The sequence below is a fragment of the Meles meles genome, chromosome 5 (assembly GCF_922984935.1).
Source record: "Meles meles chromosome 5, mMelMel3.1 paternal haplotype, whole genome shotgun sequence".
NCBI lineage: Eukaryota > Metazoa > Chordata > Mammalia > Carnivora > Mustelidae > Meles > Meles meles.
The window spans coordinates 76305701-76311618 of record NC_060070.1 but is presented as its reverse complement, the minus strand read 5'-3'; the positions used below and the strand labels follow the sequence as shown (position 1 = coordinate 76311618).

At 41.2% G+C, this 5918-nt stretch overlaps 1 pseudogene; it reads right to left on the bottom strand.

The window, feature by feature from the left end:
• Positions 1-1785: 1785 nt before the first annotated feature.
• LOC123942162 lies at positions 1786-4363 on the bottom strand (annotated as a pseudogene).
• Between the last annotated feature and the right edge of the window lie 1555 nt (positions 4364-5918).

Genomic DNA, 5918 nt, shown 5'->3' with positions numbered 1-5918 from the left:
GTGGTGTGACCACTTCAGTTAGAACATACTCCAGACTTATGAAAATTCTCATACCCTTGTTATTGCTGTGGAAAATTTAAAGAACAACAAAAGTAGGCTTGATGCTGGTTAGAATGTGGTTTCTCCTGAGAGTATTTGGAATTTGCTGTGGGGTAATGAAAACTCCACCCACTACTCCAGTTCACACGTTCCCCACTGGCTGGTGGGATTTTCTCACTATTTCCAGATGGCAGAGGGAAATAGGAAATAATGGAACCAAAGCATGAAACTAAAGGCTTATCTTTTGTATGGTTGTCAGATTCAAAATAATTGAGTTGCCTGAACTGTTAGCACAAGATGGATAGTCTTCTTACTCATTCAGCTTCTGAACGAGGATGTTCTGTGCCAATAAGAAGCCTATCAGGCATGTCAGGATGAGCTTTTCCCATGTTCAGAAGCTCCTTGCACTTGGGATAGAAAAGGAAAGCTATTCAGCACTACCTAGTGCTACTGAAGATAGTGAAAACAGCAATACAGTCCCCCCACCCCATCCATTCCACAGGGCCTAAGTGTCCCACCTTTAGTGCCCTTACTTCTAGTTAGTGTCATTGGCAATGTGAAAATAGATTGAGGAGCCACATAATTTTTTGTTCATGGACTAATATATTGGATTATTTTGCTCTTAGAAAGAGCTCTGCAGGAAGGGGACACCCACAGGAGAGGTATATTTTGCCTGCGGAGTGAAAGGGAGAGACCAAAACATGAGGTGCTATAAAACAGATGTCTACCCTTTGTATATAGTGAGAGCAGGGAATGGGCAGCCTGCAAGTTACCCCAGGGAACCCGTTTTTAGAATGAGTGATTCCCAATCATATCTCTGCTCTGATACATCATAGACGTATCATGTTCCTCACCTATAACAATGACTTCCTTATAACACTCTTACAGAAGTGGTTCTGAGCTATGGTATAATTGGGTGTCTGTCAGATTTTGGGAAAGGATAATTTGGAAAAATCCTGGGTTAATGAAATAGATGAGATTATGTAATTGTGGGCATCATGTATATAAAGCAGTAACTTCTGAGATGGTTTCATCAACATGGGGAATGGGTAGACTGAATCAGTAGGTGTTAGGTTGTTTTGCTTCAGTCAGTCTTAAAATTAGTTTGTCCTGCTGGAGACAAAGGATCCTTCAGTGGCTCGACATGATATCCTTAGAAAGGATAGTGGTGCCATACTGTACACTTTTCCTAAACTTGTGGTGCAGATTGGTCTCTGATATATGCAAGATCAGGGAAAATTCAGAACAAAGGAAGGATACAGGAGAGTTGAGGATACTAAGGTGGAAATAAATTTTTGCAGAAGAGAAGGGAGTTGATAAAATGTGAACAGCATTAGAGAGGGCAAGCAGGAGGGAAGTTGGATCTAATAAGCATGTGTGTAGTATGTAGATGTATTTATGATACACCATGATTTCTCACTAGTTAGTACCTTCACTAATCTTTTTTTTTTCAGTCTTCAAATATTTTTTTATTGGAAGGCCATGCATTGCCTTCCTTTATTGTATTTCAAATCATTGTACATTTACTTTTGTGAAAACACTGCCTGCATTTTCTAGTACAAAAAAAAAAAACCCTAAAAATTGTTTCAGGAATGTAGAGAAATATCCAACTTATATAGCAAAAATATGCACCATAATTACTGCTGCTACTGCAGTCATTTCTGCATTTCCCACGTTTCTTAAATAACTATTTTGTCTGATAACACACAATATAAAGAGCAATTATGAAAAACAGATATTTACATATACTTCTAAAGTCTTATTGAGAATATCCTGCTGGCATTGGATAATCAATCATAGGTGCAGCTGCAGTAGCAGGATATGCATATGCCTGTTGGTTCATACCATTGTGCATATTTGGAACGTTACTTCCATATTGCTGAGTGCTATCATAACCATTCTGGTAAGTCCCTGTTGGATCACCAGTCCTAAAACTGGTCTGAATACCAGCAGACACAAAATTACGCCCACAGCTCCCATTGGTGTAATTTGCAGCACTGTAAACACCATTCTGAGTTTTTGCCCCCAAATCTCTCTTAAGCAGACTAGAGTGACCTCTGTCATAATTTCCCCTGTCTCTAATAGTATTAAATCCACCCCTTTTGCCCGCAGAGTATCTGTCCCAATGGTCATCCTTCATGCCTCCTCTACTCCTGGAATGACCTGAACCTCTGTCTTTGACCAACTGAAGCAACTTGGGATTAATTGCTTGATTAGCTTCATGAAGCACAGAGATAAGGTCTCTCACTGCTTTATGCTATTAAGTGTAAAGAAAGTGTATGCTGTGCCTGTTTTTGTACTGTGAGCAGTTCTTCCAATTTGATGAATATAATCCTCTCAGGAGTTAGGGTAGTCGTAATTGATGACAAATTTCACATCTTCCACATCTAGCCCTCTGGAGGCCACATCTGTAGGCATCAGAATAGGAGTTTTTCCATGTTTGAATTCATTTAGAACCCAGTCATGCTCCTGTTGACTCTTGTCATCATGGATACCCATGGTGGGCCACCCATCTCTCCTCATTTTTCTAGTAAGCTCATCACATCTTCTTTTGGTTTCACCAAAAACAATGGTTTTATTCTCCTTATCACTCATGATCTCTTCTATTAGATGAATAAGTTTTTCATCCTTTTCTACATCATGACATACATCCACAATCTGAAGAATGTTGTGGTTTGCACTCAGTTCTAGTGCGCCAATGTTTATGTGAATGTAGTCTTTCAGGAAATCCTTAGCAAGCTGCCTTACTTCTTTTGGCCGAGTTGCACGCCACATTAGGGTTTGCCTATCAGGTCTTATCTGATCCACAATCTTCTTTATTTGGGGTTCAAAGCCCATATCAAGCATTCTATCTGCTTCATCAAGGACAAGGTAGGTAGTTCTTCTCAGATTGGTTTTCCCACACTCTAAAAAGTCAATCAGTCTTCCAGGTGTTGCAATACAAATTTCCCACCTCTCTCCAAATCACAAATCTGTGGTCCCTTGGAGCACCGCCATAGATGCAAGTGGACTTAAATTGACGCACTCTATAGTATACGGCACCTGCTGTACCTGTTGGGCCAGTTCCCGAGTTGGTGCCAGCACCAAGAAGATAGGCCCATCACCTCTCTCTAGGAATGACTGATGATTATGTGGATGATAGCAGGCAGCAAGTAAGAAAATGCTTTCCCAGATCCAGTCTGTGCTACTCCAACCATATCCAATCCACTTAGAGCAACGGGCCATCCCTGAGCCTGAATAGCAGTGGGTTCAGTAAAATTCTGTCTTGCAATCACATCCATGACATTTTCAGGGAAGTTTGCTTCATAAAAATTCAGAACTGGCTTTGGGCAGTTGTGACCTCTAACCGTAATTTCCTTACTCCTTCTGTATGTCTCTACCTCTTGTGCTGTGAGCCTAGCCAAATCAGGGTGTTCTTGATAAAAATTCTTCTCAAATTTGGGCAGCTCATAGAGATTCCACTTCTTTTAAACTAGTTTCTCCCCAGGGTTTCCAAATTTCTTTCCAGATAGGGGCCCTGCCCTACTTCCCCCAAACCGAGGTGCACCAAACCCTCGATCCTGGCTGTGGTCTCAGTCACTCAACATGGCATCAGTGGTTGCAGTTGGTGGGGAAGAAAGTGGAGAGAATCGGGTGCGACAAGTCGCTGCAGGTGACTTTGGCAATGGCAAAGCCTTGCGGGGGCGGCAGTGATGGAGGGGCAGCGATGACAGGAGCCGGAGCTGCTCGACAAGAGACCAGTGGAAATGAATGAGGTTACCTTCGCTAATCTTATGGTTGCCCAAATACCAATAGGTATTTACTGAGCACCTACTATGTGCCAGGCATTATTCTGGGCACTAAAGATAAAACAGTAAATGAAGTAACAGAATTCCTGCCTTCAAGGAGATCACAGTCTAGTAAAAGATTCTCTAGCTCTCATTAAGTTTGAAGTGCCTGTTTATGGTAAAGAAGTTTAAATGGGAGATGCTTTGGGTAAAACATATTATTTGTCTTGGCAAAACATTCCTGAGAAGAGGTTAGGACAGTGGGGGAAAAAAAAAGCATTGAATAACATTCTCTCCATTTCCACCTTTTTGTCCAGTCATAGATATAAATGACAGTTCTGGCCCCTTGTTCACCCTCACATAGCTCTCTGGAATTCTTTCCCATTCTCTGAACATGAGAGAAATGAGGAGGTTATTTGGAAAGTCATTGGTCTGAGGAGTTGTCCTGCTACAGTTACCAGAGAATTCTCAAATTTCATCCGCAGAGACTGCAAGGCATCAGGGGCAAACACACTATGAGGAGTCAATTGGTGATCAGACCCCACGATGAGAAGCATATGGAAAGTCAAATTCATGACTTGGCTCTTTAAAAAGAATAGGTTGTGGGTGGATTTTTTTTTTAAAGATTTTATTTATTTATTTGACAGAGAGAGGACACAGGGATTGGGTGAGTGGGGGAAATATTCTTTATCAATCAATAGAGAGTGTAAGAAGCTCTGATGCACAGTCCTCACCACTCAAAATGTGGTCCTGGGTACTTGGGAACATGCAGATCTTAGATCCCCACAACCACCCCAGAATCAGGAGATTAAATTTGGAGCACTGGCCTAGGTAATGCATTTTCCTGCCTCTCCTTCAGTACCCCTCACTCCCACTGTCTCTTGTTCCTCATAGGCTACCCTCAGGAATGGCGTTGGTGGGTCCTGTTTGAGGCAATAGGCCACAACACTCAGTTCTTTACTAAACTGGGATTTCAAACCCAGAAGAGTCTGAATCACAAAGAACAAAGAAATGGTTTCATTTCACACAGATCTAGAGTCTTTGCTGGTTAAACCTCAGGAAGGCCACAAAAAAGCCCCTAGACATTTTAGGGTGTGAATTTTGAATCTGTACTTCCTGACATCTGTTTGGCTGGATGACCTTCAATTTACCAAAATATGGAAACTTCATTATGGCATTTTACCCATATAATGAGGAAAACGCTGGTGTCTGTCTCAACCCCAAGCCCCTAAAGCAATACTATCCCCCAACCACACTTTCCTATATAGCATTTTACACAAAATATAAACCAAGATATTGGTTCCCTGAAAGTTAATATAAATGAAGTTTCCTTCTTATAAAATAGGAACAACATTCAGTCCCTTTGATTATCACAACTCTCTTGAGTAGGAGTCAAAACTCTTCAATTAAGGTTTTATCCTGCTGAAGACATTTCCTCCTCTTCAGTGTATATCCTCACCTGTTGGTAGTTGGCCAAGTATACAAGTAGTGAGAACATTTTGAGAACTCATGGCATATCTTATATATGGTCCTGCCCTTTTAGTTCTTTGTGGGTGAAAGGTAGAGCCACCCTGACAACTTTCATGCTATAATTGTGTTTCTTGGGTTTTCAGAAGGAAAGGAATAGAGAGAGAACTAGAGTGAATTGAGAAACATGAGAGTGAGAAACAGAGTGAATGAGCTGCATAAAGCCCCTGTGAGCCCCAACCACATCTCTCGGTGGTAGTGATGGGAGCACAGATCGGTGATTCCTTGCAGAACGTGGTCTCAAAAGGAGTCTGTTATGTGCAAGGTTGACGCAGCTTTCTCAGGCTGGTTTCAAACTATACAACTGTGATACACATACCTTCAGTCAGTAGGGACACACACCAATATATCAATATTTTATATCATTGACTACTTTTCCTGTGTCTGTCAACTTTACTGTCTCAAACTCTGTGGCAAGAATGAACCTATGTCTCCCACTCAAGAATAATTGATGCAATTTTTTTTTTTTTTTTTTTTTTTTAGAAGTAGACCAAGGTAGAGAAGCATGAGACCTTGGTATGGCTTGGTCTATTTTGGGATTAGAGTCTTCAGAATCCTCTCTGTTCTACTCCTACATACTTGGAT